The 15,048-nt window shown below is 37.1% G+C and overlaps 1 non-coding gene across 1 annotated transcript; it reads right to left on the reverse strand.

The window, feature by feature from the left end:
- Window positions 1-8,961: 8,961 nt before the first annotated feature.
- LOC121147633 lies at window positions 8,962-9,090 on the reverse strand. The gene has a single exon (XR_005882448.1). It is a non-coding gene; the product is annotated as a small nucleolar RNA SNORA3/SNORA45 family (small nucleolar RNA).
- Window positions 9,091-15,048: the final 5,958 nt, after the last annotated feature.

The following is a 15,048-nucleotide window of genomic DNA, read 5'->3' on the forward strand; positions in this document are numbered from 1 at the left end:
GAGAAGTTCAGTACATCATTTGCCCTCATTTTCTGTATTATGATGCATACGATAATGTTTTTGAGATGCTCTTTTGCAAAAATCGATTCCATTTTTAGGTATAATTATGTATTAGTTAAATGTATATATTTGAATTTATCAAATGCATATAGTATATGTAAACTAAATACTATCATAAATCATTTTGAGACAGTGAAGATTTCAGTAGTTCATAAATTATGCCTTCGAAATGACTTTGATAAATAATCATGAATAATTACATAATTACACTCTAAAAATAATTTAATGTTTTATATTTGGCTTTTGAAGTTTGTGAACCTTTCTATGTTAATTCGAAGTTTGAATTCTGGCCATCCCATATTCTTTCCAGCTTTCTGAGAAATCTTTAATGGGATTATGCAAGTGCATTTTAAATCAAAGTATAGGAATGACCCAATTTTAAATCCAGACTTTAAGGCTCAAATTGCACAAAACTGTGTACTATTTCTAGCATTTAACAAATCAGAAAAAAGATAAAGGTAAAATAAAAATGTCAGGAAGATTGGAAAACTAAAAGTATTTGTGGACTGAATGATGAAACAAATTCACAAATATACCATGCTATTCCAACCCTATTATTTTTGAAACCTATATTTTCAGGAAAAAGTTAATGAGTTAGGAAAAGAAAAATCAAATCAAAAGATGTATTTGGATAAATATGGGTATATTCATCAGTAGTTTTATCAACTCTCATAATTCTTTATACATTAAGTACTGTTTCTGAGTGAGAAAAAAACTACTGAAACCTGTAGTGTATTCAAGTGATTCTTTGTGATGTGCTCCAGAAATTTCTACAAAAATAATTTTTTTTGGTTCCTTTTGCCTTGAGGTAACTTTATTCCATGAAGGGACTAATGCAAAGTGAAAAGGAAGAATATTGACCTGGATTCTTCAATGATGTCAAATTTTATTTACTCACGGAAAGCTTCTTTCTTTTTTTTTCTTTAAGACTTATTTATTTTTATTGCAAAGGCAGATATACAGAGAGGAGGAGGAGAGACAGAGAGGAACATCTTCCATCCAACGGTTCACTCCCCAAACTGCTGTAATAGCTGGAGCTGAGTCAATCTGAAGCCAGGAGCCAGGAACCTCTTCCAGGTCTCCCACGCAGGTGCAGGGTCCCAAGACCTTAGGCCATCCTGGACTGCTTTCCCAGGCCACAAGCAGTGAGCTGGATGGGAAGCAGGGCCACCGGGATTAGAACCGGTGCCCATATGGGATCCCAGTGTGTGCAAAACGAGGACTTTAACCACTACACTAGCACATTGGGTCCAGAAGGCATCTTTCTAAAGTTAAAGAAAAACCTTGACTGTGAAGATTTTGCAGTAAAATAAATGTATGGACATTACCATAACTGTATTCAATGTCCAGTGATAATTAAATTTCGGTCACATGTAAATATTATGCTGCATTTTCTGTATAGGCTTGTAAAACCACCTTGATGTTTTACCAGAGGCATTTTATTCCTGATTTCAAAATAAATGAAAACTGAAAATTATAAGTGTATTACTTTTACCTTTTTAAAACCTTGTGAATCATTTTAAAATCACAACATTACCTGCAATAACCAGAACAAAGCCATGTTGGAAAACCTGCAATAACCAGAACAAAGCCATGTTGGAAAACTGCATTTGATGAGTGTTAGCCAAGGAGCGTGTGCATGGAGATGATGCTTAAGGCACGAGGTTGCTATGGGTTTTTCCCTTGTAATTTAGAAGTAAACTAACTCTAAATACCCCAGAAAATGTGATATATTATGTTGGAGATGGCATTATCTGCAAAACGTTGATGTGGAAAAAAAACAACAAAATAACAAAACAAAAACAAATTTAATTTCTTAGTTCACTGCCAATAATACCGTAATAATAATTATACCGTAATAATAACACCGAAATAATTAGTAGAGCAAAAGAATGGAGAAAATAGGGAGGGAATTAGACTGCAAGAGCGGAAAAAAAAGGCTAAATATAAAAGGCGGTATACAAAAGAGATGTGGCTTTAGCACTAGTTCCGTATGGGACTTTGGATGCATTATGTATTTCATCAGCATCAAAAAAATAGATAGATAAATAAATAACTAAATCCTTTGAGCAGAATGGCTGTACACACTAGGTGCCCAATACATGGTGAATGTGGTATATATATATATTTTTTTCCAATGTTCAATATAATGTCTACATTTTTAAATGTTAACTTTATTACTAGCTAATGAGCCCTAAGAGAAATGCCTCATTAATTTATAATTACAACTCACGGCTATGATCTTTGTGTTAATGACATAGAGACAAAAAGCTTCATGATTTTGAACTTTTAATTACGGATGTAGTTTCATGTTATGACACTATTGGTAACAATTCAAGAATTATTTGATTTCGTATTATTTAGATGTTTACCACTTCAGCCAGATCTATCAGAATCTATACACATTTCTATCCACATTTCTTGAGCATGACTTCTTTACAAACCATGGCTTCTCAAGCCATGAATGTACTACCCAAATCAATAATTTTCCTTATATTCATATTGAATTTCCAAATACATGATTTTTGACGCATTACTATCTTAATGTTATGCAATCCTGAAATAGACATGCGGGAAATGTTCTCTTCCCCATATAGCCCGTAGTCAGATAACAACATAATTGGAGTGCTCAGTTGCTATGGTGAGCAACACTCTAGAAGTACTTTCATGGGAAATATGAGATAAGATCACATAGCCTCTCATCAGAATTAGGAAATTTTTCCAGAACTGGCTTGTGCACTGATGACTGGGCATCCAGAAAGCTATGGTAAACATAGCTTCAGCGTTTTGTTCTGTGATTCTCTGGTTTCATTGCACTTTCCAGTTCTCTGCAGAGGGACAGCCCTTGCAATAACAGCCCTTCTGTTAGTATGATAGCCTTGGGTGTTTTGTTTTCTTAGTTCTTACCATGTTTCACATGATAGGATATGGGGAGGAACACACTTTGACCCAGCTTAATTTTAATAGTTTTGTGCTCTCTGGGGCTAAAGCGAGTGGAATGGCTCTGAAAGTCAAAATACATTGGCAAGGTTTTACTTTCCTGCTTGGATCTGGTGCACCAAGGTGGCCCAATAACAGGAGTTGTGTGGCTGAATTGGTTTTCTGTGGCCTTGTAACAACATGAAGTCGGTAGGAAAAGTTGATTACGTGGCTGAACTTGCCTGCTCAACCTGTCTTTATCTCACTAGGCATTCGCAACTATAATGCACTATGGATTTTTAATGTGTGTGTGTGTCGTGGAGGGGGGGATGGTTGTCAAGGGGTGTGCATGACCTGTGTGTTTGAGTGTTTCTGTCTCTGGGAAAACTGAAGCAGGGGCAGTTGAACCCCTCAAATCAATCATTTTTCATCCCTAACTGGAAGCTATATACTTATGTGTTCATAGGAAAAGTTCATGCCAAGGCATATTTTTGCTTTGGAGCTCATTTAAGAAGCCTCCTGGGAGCTGCGAAGCAGAGTATGAGGGTTTCAAAAGGTTATACAATAAAATCTGGGAAAGTGTCCTAATTGTTGCCCTAATGACTCACTGTGTTCAGCCGCTCCCTTCTTTTCTCAGTGCTGTTAATGCTCATTTTATGTAAAAACCTCAACTGGAACTAACTAGGACATCTTCAAGCTAATGTAAGTTTCTAGGCAATAGTAATTTTCAATTAAAATTGCACAGTGTACCAGTGAATTGAATGTCAGTGACAAGGATGCTGTGTTATGGACGCTTCGGTTTTCTAATCAGCCTTACAACCCCACACATTTCCCAAGTCTGGCAACAAGTTTCGGGTTTGTTTTCAGTTTTGTGCCACAGTGCTTATCGGGTCTCCATTCTTCTCTATGGAGAGGAGACAAAAATCTCCCCCAGTCTTAGGTTCAGCTCTCCTCGGGCTGTGGTGAAGCCTGCACAGCTCAAGATAAGAGAAGAAAGCACTTCAAACAGCTAGGAATTAATCAGGCAGCCTGGCTTCCAGCTTGGTGTTAGAACTGAGCAATTCAGTTTCAGAAGCTCACTTACATTAGCTGAAATTAAATGAGACAGCCTCATTTAATTTTTGTGTATAAAAGGCCCTTGAAACACAGTTTAAACCAGTTACTTAGTGATGTCATGGAGCAAAGGGGCTAATTGAGCTCACTGGAAATGGAAGGGCCCCTGGGCTGGAATCAAAGCGTGAATGGAAACAACTTCCCCATGTCATACTCATACCTTTATAGCATTGCATTTTCAAGCATGCATCATTGTTTAACCAGAATATTAAGCCCTCCTCCGTGTTGGTGCTATTTGCAGTAGAGGAAGATTTGTAGGGATATATAGGATAGTTTATTTGTTCTGTGAGCCAATGCAGCTTAAGGCCTTTTCCATTGTGCCTCAAAACAACTTCTTTACACCTGTTATCTGCACTCATTTATCTTCTTAAGATAATTCTGGAAAACAGACTTTTACTATATTGACATAGTTTAATAAAGGGCTGAGATACTCAATATGCACCATAAATGATAAGTTTACTTGACTGTTTTCAGGTCAGATATTTTATTTCACTAATAAAAAATTATGTGAAAATATTTGCATTTCCTTGATTGTTTTTAATGGAATTAATTTTTTTAAGTAATGTTCATATCAAGCTAACATTGAACCTCAAGGATATTGTAGCCTGAATCAGGGCTGGTAATTTTTCCTTGGAGTTTGAAAACGATCTCTTTAACAAGTTTAATAATGAACAAGTTTCCTAATGAAATGATTAACCAATCAGAGTAATCATTGCATGCTAATGATATGGGTAGAGACAAAATACCAAGCATAAATCTATGACTCTAAACTCCAAATTGTCAACTTTACTGATCACAACATTTCCTGTTCATGTATCAAATACTATTCCATGGATTTAGTCAAAGATATTGAAAGCTTTTTCTTCTTAAAGTGTCAGTAAAATAAATTTTAAAAGTTCCTATGTTATTGGCAAAGTTTTAATGGATTTAGTAATTAAGCACAGTGGTCTCTCACTAAGTTTTAGTCATGTAAGGAGAGAAATGTGTGTGGGGGGGACGACTCTAGCATTGGCGAAAGTATTATTCTTTGTGAAGATTAAAGTTGATCAATATGTTCCATGCAAATTTTGTAATTGGTTAGCTCAATAATAGCACCTAATTGTTAGTGTTTCCTTATATTCCTGGAAATAAAATAGGATTTGATTTTAAAAATAAATTTAAAAAACAATTAACTCTCAAAATGATGTAACTTTTTCCTTTAAATATTAGTTTATATGGAGATATATTTCAAAATGAATGGCCAATACAGAAGGATTCAAAAATGAAAGAACTGACTCATCAATTTACTACTGTTGCACATTAATTAACACTTTGATACTTGATGCCCACCACCCAACATGTGCACTTACAATCAAGCCATTAGCTTGAAATTAGCAGAGGATTACACAGACATAGACATAGACACACAATAGAATTACTCCAAGCAACTATCTATAGGATAATATAATAATCAATTGTTCATGGATTTAATCAGTGCAACAATAGATGTTAGCAAAAAAATAAACCTGTCAATGACATATTATATTGGAAGACGCTCAAGTATTTATATTGAAAGATAAAAGTAAGTTACAAGTTAATAAAAAATAAAATTCTATTACTATATGTTAAAACCAACCCAAATTTTGAATAAATTTTATATAGATTCATATAAACAAAATAGGCAAATGATGTAATCCTAGAAAGTACATTGTGTCAATAGCCAAAAAATATTGTCACAATTATTCACATTTAAAAATGGGACACAGTAGACGAAAAGATTAATTTGCTGCTCCAAAGTTACGCATTTAAAAAGTGAAAGTCTAGGACTTGAACAACACCAGCTTCGGCTCATCACATTTCTAGCGAGGATCATTCACTGTAGTGTTTACCTCTTGGAAGAGACCGCTCAGTTTACTGGGGAAAATTTAAAGCCTCAAAGTAATGATAATGCTTGCTTTCAGCGATGTTGCTATTTTTCTTTAAGTACAGACTTCATATACAGAGAGCTGTGGTTTATTTTTGCATGCTGAAGGTTGACATGTTTGAGATGTGAGATCCAATGTGGTGGTGTTGAGCTGGTGCACCTTTAAGAGGTGACATCCAAAGAAAGTAATGAAGTCGCAAAGGCTCTGCTCTCAAAAGGAATGAATTACTGGTTTTGTGAAACTAGGTTAGTTCCACCAATGATGTGCTGTTGTTTGGTCTCTGACACTTTCCTTAACCTAGTCTTCTCCAAGTGATAACATTGCTGTTATGTCATCTAACATCGGGACCTTATCAGAATTTAGCTTATGCCTGTAATTTTCCCTTAGACATGAAAACATATGATGGGTAGAATGAGTTTCTTTTCTGCACGACGGGAACAACATCAGGTACTTATTTGTAAGAAAACAAAAGGGCTTAAGATACGGAATTTTACAAAAAAAAAATCTATTATTTACATGGCTGTATTTTACCAATTAAAAAAGAGCTGAGTGACAATTCTCAGCAGAATTAACCAAATCACTGTGCTGTAGAAAAATGTATTTAATTTTCTGAAATACAAATATCTTAGTAATTTAAAAAAATAGATAAAATATATGGTTCCTTTGGTTTCAATAATCAGTTTTTTTTTTTTTTAAGATTTATTTTTATTATTTTTTCATTGGAAAGGCGGATATACAGAGAGGAGAGACAGAGAGGAAGATCTTCCGTCCGATGATTCACTCCCCAAGTGAGCGCAACGGGCCGATACTATGCCGGTCCGAAGCCAGGAGCCTCTTCCGGGTCTCCCACGTGGGTGCAGGGTCCCAAAGCTTTGGGCCATCCTCGACTGCTTTCCCAGGCCACAGGCAGGGAGCTGGAAGGGAAGCGGGGCTGCCGGGATTAGAACCGGCGCCCATATGGGATCCCGGGCGTGCAAGGCGAGGACCTTTAACCACTTGCGCCACCGCGCCGGGCCCCAATAATCAGTTTTTCAAACTGATATTTTTGTGGGGATGTTTTAAGTAATTGAATGTACCTAATATTGAAACAACTTGGGTTTAATCCATGACAGGAAGCTGAGATGAAAGCTTTGCATACCTGTTCTCATTTACTTCAAGGTAATATTGAATTTCTGCAAGGTTAAGATTAAAAATCTATAAGGCAGTAGTTGAACAAGTACTAGGAGCAGATGTTAATTGGGCAAGTGATAATATATTATAAATAATGTGTAAAATCTTAGGCCATCTAGTACTACATTTCATGCCAAGAGCTAGTCATGACACATCTATTTTACTTTCACCCCTAGGCTTCAAGTAAGAAGAGGAGACCAATACTGTCAAGTTATGCATTTGCTTTTTCATTTACTGGAAAAGATACATAACTTTAGAGTACAACCCTTTATGACTCAAAAGGTAATACCGTGATCAGTAGTCTCACTTGATTGTTAATGTGTTTTTTTTTTTGCCTTATTCACATGAAAAATTACACATATTAGAAAGAACTGCAATAATTCTACAATGAACACCAGTTGCATTAATCTTCTGGAATTGCCACAACAAACACGAAACAGAATGAGTGCCTGTACAAAAGCTTGACATTTGGCCTGGCACAGTGGCCTAGTGGCTGAAGTCCTCACCTTGAACGCGCCAGGATCCCATATGGGTGCTGGTTCTAATCTTGGCATCCTCACTTCCCATCCAGCTCCCTGCTTGTGACCCGGGATAGCAGTAGAGGATGTCCCAAAGCCTTGGGACCCTGCACCCATGTGGGAGACCTGGAGGAAGTTCCTGGATCCTGGCTCCATATCAGCATAACACCAGCTATTGCGGTCACTTGAGGAGTGAATCATCAGACGAAGATCTTCCTCTCTGTCTCTCCTCCTCTCTGTATATCTGACTTTGTGATAAACTCTGTAGTATTTTATTTACCACTTAGCTTTTACACTCATATTTTACTATATTTGCTTATCATTCTTATGTTTATCTGATCATCTTATTGTAGATTCATTTACAGGTGACTTATCAATAATCATAAATGTTTCACTTATGTTTATAATGAATAACACAAATTAATCTTCAAAATTTGTTACTTTTTATGTAAAATTCATGTAAAAAATCATGTAAAACAAATATATGTCCAATTCAAAGAATAGCAGTAAGTGCAAACACCCATTCAAGATGAACATTGCTATCATCCGAGAAATGACAGTCATGCTATTGCACATTAATCAATACCTGCTCTGTTCTCTGGCCACTCAAAGCCATTGCTCATTGATACTTCTCTATCATTAATCATAATTTTACATATAAATGACCCAAAGCAAACAAACTTCTTTATATACTGATTATTTCACTGAGTGTTTCTGAGACTTATCCATGTTGTTGGGATTATCAGTAGTTTGATTTTTTTAACATGAAATAGCATGCCATTGGGTTAACATATTGCAGATTATTTGCAAAGTATCCTGTTTAGAGAATGGCCTTCAATAATTGTTGGCTATTTTTAATAGCAGTGTTATAAACAGTTTTGCAAAGTGTTTTGAGGTAAGATGCATTTTCTTCTTCTAGGTAATTAGGTAGCATGAGAATTGCTAGATCATAAGTTACTATCTATTTAGTTATGGACAATGCCACATGTTTTTCAAAGTTTTTGTAATATTTTTTTTTTCCAGCAGAGAAGAACTTTAATGAATGGTGGCCTCAAGCCACCAGGACACAAGCTCCCCCAATGCCCTTAATCTTATCCTCAGCTTTTCTATTGAAGAATTTGGCTTTGACAATGACTGGGAGCTTTGGGAGCTTTCCTTTTCCCCAGAACTTTGCAGTAGACCTGGAAGAACAAAGAAGAAATTTTGGAGAACGCCCCAGCAGGCAGCCACCAAGTCCTGAAGGGCGGAGAGAGGAGACCCCTAACCCACCGTCTCAGGCATGTCTCTGATCTGGGCACTAAGGGGCTCTCTGCAGGCCTCCGCCAGTGAATCAAGACCAGCAGATTCTCTCTGAGAACTCTAGCACACCAGGGCAAGACGTGTCGGGATGTGACTCTAGTCTCGGCTATTTGTAAGATTTTGTATTTTCCTTGACACTATATGATGCTATTAGTTTTTTTTTTTTTATTCTTAGTCCAATTTTGTTATCAGTGTTTAGAGTTTCAGACGCCCTCATAAAAACATAGCAGTATTTCTTGAAGATTTACTTCCCTGATGATGATTATATTGAATATATTCTTATATGGATATTGGCTATTGGTATAGCTTCTTTAATGAGGCATTCAATAAAAAGGGCTCCCAAAAATTTTAGTTGAAAATTATATCACAAGCTGAAATAATCCTTTACATATCCTAGACATCAGTAACTTTTTTGGTATTTCTCATGTAATTTTCTCTTTCTGCTTATAATTTGCTTTTTTCTCCTTTACGGTATCTTTGATGAGAAAATTTGATGTTTTTTATGAAATCTAATTTATCTATTAGTTATACTTATGGCTTTCTGCAAGTTCTCCAAGAAACTTCTGCCTTCGCTAAGACATTAACTTACTTAGTTTTGTTTTCTCCTTACACTTTTATGCTTAGGTTTTGAACCATGTTGATAGAATTTTTAATGTACTGTTTGGAGGTTGAAGTACACTATGTCTTCAAATGATATACATTTTATTGTCCTACTTGAGAGCGATAGAGAAAGAAGGATTCGGTCACATGATCATAACAGTGGCGAAGTCCCAAGCTACCCAGTCAGCAGGTAGGTCAGGGAGGTCTCCAAGTGCTGTTCCAGTTTGAGCCAGAAGGACAGAAACCCAGGAGCCAATGGTGGAGCTCTAGTCTCAGGGCAGGAGGAAAGCGATGGTCTAACTCCAAAAATCAGACAGCTGTACTTCGTGCTTCATCTCTTTGATGTATTTAGGTCTTCATCTGATTGGCTAAGGCATATCAACATTATCAAGGGCATTTTTTTTTACTAGTTTACTGATTCAAATATTATCATCATCCAGAAAACAAACAAATAAGCAAACAAACTCAAGTACAACCCAGAACAGTGTTTGACCAAGTGTCTGGGTAACCCATAGCTTTGTTAAGATTGTACAATTAGCCATTAGCCCAAGTATTTCATCTTCGGTGTGGAAATGAATTCCCCTTTCTATTGGAAGCTTTAACTTCTTTGTTAAAAGTCAAATGACTATGTAAGAATGCATAGATTTCAGGGTGAATGAAATAATTGTTTTGTTTATGGGCACATAGTACTCACGGCGCCGACTCTTGCTGCTGCTTTAATGAAGTTTAATGAGGATAGCAGGTGCCGTAGTACAAAAGGTCAATTGCTAAATCAGACTCACCTAATTTACAGATCTTGCCCATGAACCAAACTTGACTAATTACATAGAGACAGGCAAAACTTTTCTATAAATAGCTAGATAGTAAATATTTTAGACTTTGAATAGGCCACACTTGGCTTGCGTCACAGATTTGTCCTCATTATATTTCTGAATGGCTTTCATTTATGGACTATTATTGCTGACCTCTGATTTAGGAATCCAGATAAGCACTAATCACTGAGGGAAAAAAAAGGAGGAAATCAGAAATCCCACAATACTGCTTTCTAGGTTTGTATTTCCTGAACCAAAATACATTCTACCCCAGATTTAATATGTGATGCATCTGTGCATGCATAGCCTTGTTCATCCTCAGGTAATTGTAGAGCTGACAGGCAAATGCTTGCATAGCAGAGTAGAATAACTAATCTAGACAAAAGATATCTATATTTCTAAAAACATTTTAGTAAATGTCACCAAGAGGTATGGTTTATATGCTGGCAATATTTGCCTAGGCAATTTCTTGGCCAGACGCTCTCCCTTAGGTGTATGATGGGATGGCAACAGTTAAAGACCAGTTTGCAATTTCTTCAAGAAAAATGTGCTAATAGATTATTTACATTCTGTAAGCTTGTCTTAAGAAGTGATCATGGAAATTACCTGCTACAAATGAAGAGAGAAAAATAAACAGGATATTTGAGAAATGTGGACAATTTGAAAAAAATAAATAAATCAATGCATGGGGCTGGAATGGAACGGGGTAAAATTGATAAAGCCATTGCCTGAAAAGCTGACATCCCACATGGTCTCTGAAGCCTGCCCAGGTTACTCCACTTTTGACTCAGCTCCCTGCCATCCTTGGCAAAGCAGTGGAAGATGATCTAAGTGCTTGAGCCCTTGCCATCCACACAGGAGATGGGAAAAGTCTCTTGACATCTGTCTTCTGTCTGGCTTAGCAAAGGCCTACTGGCCACCTGTGAAGTGATCCAGCAGGCAGAAAATCTCTCTATGTATCTCCCCCCGCCTCTCTCTACTCCTCTCTTTCTTTATCTCACCTTCTCTCACTGCATTTCTGCCTATCAAATAAAAGGTTTTTAAAAACATCACTATAAGGAACATGGAAAACCCTGAATAAACTTAATAAATGTGATTTTATTTTGTTAAAGACAATGAATACTGACCACATAATGCAATTAAAAACCACCAGTTTGTAAAAGGTAATGCAAAAATGTAATTAACAGACACCATTGTAAAATAAAACAAGATTGTATTATTCACAAGCATCATGCTCTGTGTTGGTCGGGAGGATGTCCTATGGGCATCAGTATGCTCTTTGAAAACTTCTGAGGAAGAACAGGGATTGCTACGTCTCATTAAACCTAATGCAGTCAGAAATTCCATCAATACTGACAGATATTACAAGTTTTTAAAATTGGAAACAGATTTGCAAATGGTTCATTTATTTATTGAAAGAGAGGCGAGAGAGGTGGTTCATTGGCTGATTCACTCCCCACATGTTCACGATGACCTGAGCTGGGCCTGTCTGATGCCAGACAGAAACAAATTCTTCCAGGTTTCCCACATGTGTGTGGATGCCCAAGTCCATGGCCTTGGCAGACACTTTAGCAGGAAGCTGGATTGGAAGTGGAGAATCTGGGACTTGAATCAGCACCTATATGGGAGACCAGACATTATATCCCATGGCTTTTCCTGCTATGCCACAATGCCAGCCAGGAAAGTTGTATTTTAGTATATACTGCATAAAAAAAAAAAGTCTTTGATGAAGAGATAAACAGAATTACATCTGTTCCTAATGCTTACTTTGAGGTGGAAGCCTACTAGTAGAATGACTGTTGATATCACTCATCCCGTTTATGTGGTTCTCCTCAATGTGTTTCATATGGAATAAGTTAAATATCATTTAATATAAATTCATATGACTTCACATAACTTGACTTATCTTGTCACTTGCTTGTTTTCTGGCTACTCCACTTCTAGTCTAGCTCCCTGCCTATGTGGCTGGCATGATGGCTCAGTGGCTAAATTCTCACCTCACATGTGCCAGGATACCTTATTTGTACCAGTTTGGGTCCTAAGTGATCCACTTCCAATCCAATTCCCTGTTTGTGGCCTGGAAAAGCAGTAGAGGATAACCCAAATTCTTAGAATGCTGCACCCATGCCATATAATTGGAAAAAGCTCCTGGCTTTGGATTGGCTTAGCTCTCCACCAATTGAAGAGTGAACCAGTGAATGGAACATCTTTCTTTGTCTGTCCTCTCTCCAGATTTGCCTTTACAATAAAAATAGATAAACCTTTAAAAACAAGAATTGCATGACATCTTTCAATTATTCTTGACCGACACTGCTCAGTGTGGTGCTGAAACAGTTGGAGTTGCTTGCAAATTTCACCAAGGGTCAGATAGTCCTTGTGTGCTGCTTTCAGATTCTGTGCAATATGCTGCACACACAAGATTTAGCATAGTTTTCTGAAGGATCATTAACTATGAAACAGAGAAAAGAGATAAGGAAAGGCATATATTTAGTTTTACTAATCAGATAGCATTCTTGGAATCAGGTTGTGGGACATATCAGAAAATGTAGGAATAAACAAGAGTGAATGAAAACCCTTTTTCATCATTCTTACCTTGAATCCATTCAAAGGAAACAGAAAGAATATTTCTTGTCATAGTCAGGTATATTTTTAGGTATGGTTTTCGAAACTTGAAAGAGACTTCAAAGAAATGTAAATAGCATGCCCTGTTCTCTCCCATTCCCTCTAAGGTCGGTTTCTTGGCAGTGTTCTTTTCTGTTAAGACAGTCCTGTTGCCAGGCTTGGTCTACTGGGAGACAATTGTATGTTGGGCAGCTGCCTCTTCTATGAAAGATGTGTCCCTTCTGAAAATCTTTTTCTGGTAACTGTGCAGGTCTGAGAAAACAGTCTGCTAGCTGTCAGTCCATATGACGCACCATATGCTAATTTGACATGAAACTGCATTTTAGGCACATTAGCTTCTCCAGGACATTGCTGCGGGAGGGCTGACAGGACTGTGCGACCACATGAGCCAGAGGAAGGGTTGCACAGCCCTAAGATGAAGCCTTTTGGCTATTCACACGCAAGACTGAGACCGTAAGAGATGGTTAATCAGATTTCATATGCCATCCCTTAAAGTCACTAGTCAGTTCTGATTATCGGATTCCTAGTTCAGGTAAAAGGTTGCTCTGATGAGAGTGGGTGAGGCATTACACAGCATTTTTGTGAATATAATTTGCTAGTGACTTTATCTCGAAGTTACTTATTTGGGAAATTTGCTTGATTTAAAAATTTAAATTATAACTTTTTAAAAATGAAAATAAAGTGAAATGAATTTCAGAAATATTTGGAAATCTTTCCATGTTATGGTGCTGTTATGAAAGTAATTACAATGATGCCTCCCCCCAGGGGTAATATGGGCAGTTGGTATTACTGAGAACTCATAACAAATACTGATGAAGAACTCACAGATTCAAATCTAAAGTGATTGGCCTAAGGAAAACATAATAAGCTTTCATTGTTTTACTCTGGGCAGAATTTGAGACAAATTGAAAAAGATTGCAACACTCACAAAAAAAAAATCTTCTGTGTCTTCCTTTGAGTGTCGGAAATTGTGTGGCGGGATATTAGATACATTTCATAGGGAAGATTATATGCGGATGTTCCATGTTATCCTGTAATATTCTTTGCTACTTCTATTTTCATATGTTTTCTTAAGCACCCAGGCTTTAGTGCTGCTATACCTGTCTACTGTGCCAAACAGATGTTCTGTTATGAGAACATGGCATTGGGAGTCAACAGCATGATAGTTCAATTAGGAACGGTACTGTGTTTATTAAAAACAAAGTGACATGAGAACAAAAATGCTGTGTGGGATTTAAGCTGAAAAAGGGGAGAGAATGTTGGCTGTAGAGATGGTTATGATGTTTGTGTGTCTACTTCAGGACTCCCCAGTCTTATCTATATTGATATCCAATTCCATGTGCTCTGCAAGGACTCAGAGGCTCTGTGCATTCAGTGCTGCTTAAACTCCCCAGAGACTGGCTGTAAAAGGCACTGCCAATTTTTTCACAGGAGACTATCTTGCTGCCCTTCAGGGGTTTCCCCACTTTGTCCACAGGGAATATTAGCAATCCTTAATGGGAAAATGTTTACCAGAATTAACCACGCTGTTCAACAATTTGGCTACTTAAGAGGAAGAATTTAGAGTCTCAGAACATGTTTAGCCTGTTTGTCATGATCAGCAACCTGAATATTGTTGAAACATATTAAATTTAAAAAAAAAGAAAAATAGAGAAATATTTGCATGATTGCCCATATTTCTTTTTTTAAAATTCCTTTTCTTTTATTAATTACATTGCATTATGTGACACAGTGTTATAGGCACTGGGATTCCCCCCACTCCTCTCCAAACCCTCCCCCCATGGTGGATTCGTCCACCCTGTTGCATTGCCACAGTTCAAATTCAGTTGAGATTTTTTCATTAGAAGTATTTACCAAGCATAAAGTCCAGCATCTTATTGTCCTGGTGAGTTCAACGGTTTCTTGGAGAGACCATCTCTGGTCTGAAGGTAGAGCCAGCAGAGTGCTATCCCAATCAATTCAAAGCCCCAACATAACATCAGCAACAATTTACAATGTTATGGTATTAATTGACATGGTATTGATTAACCA

This window comes from Ochotona curzoniae, unplaced genomic scaffold (assembly GCF_017591425.1).
Source record: "Ochotona curzoniae isolate NIBS_2020 unplaced genomic scaffold, NIBS_Ocur_1.0 scaffold_4506, whole genome shotgun sequence".
NCBI classification, from domain to species: Eukaryota; Metazoa; Chordata; class Mammalia; order Lagomorpha; family Ochotonidae; genus Ochotona; species Ochotona curzoniae.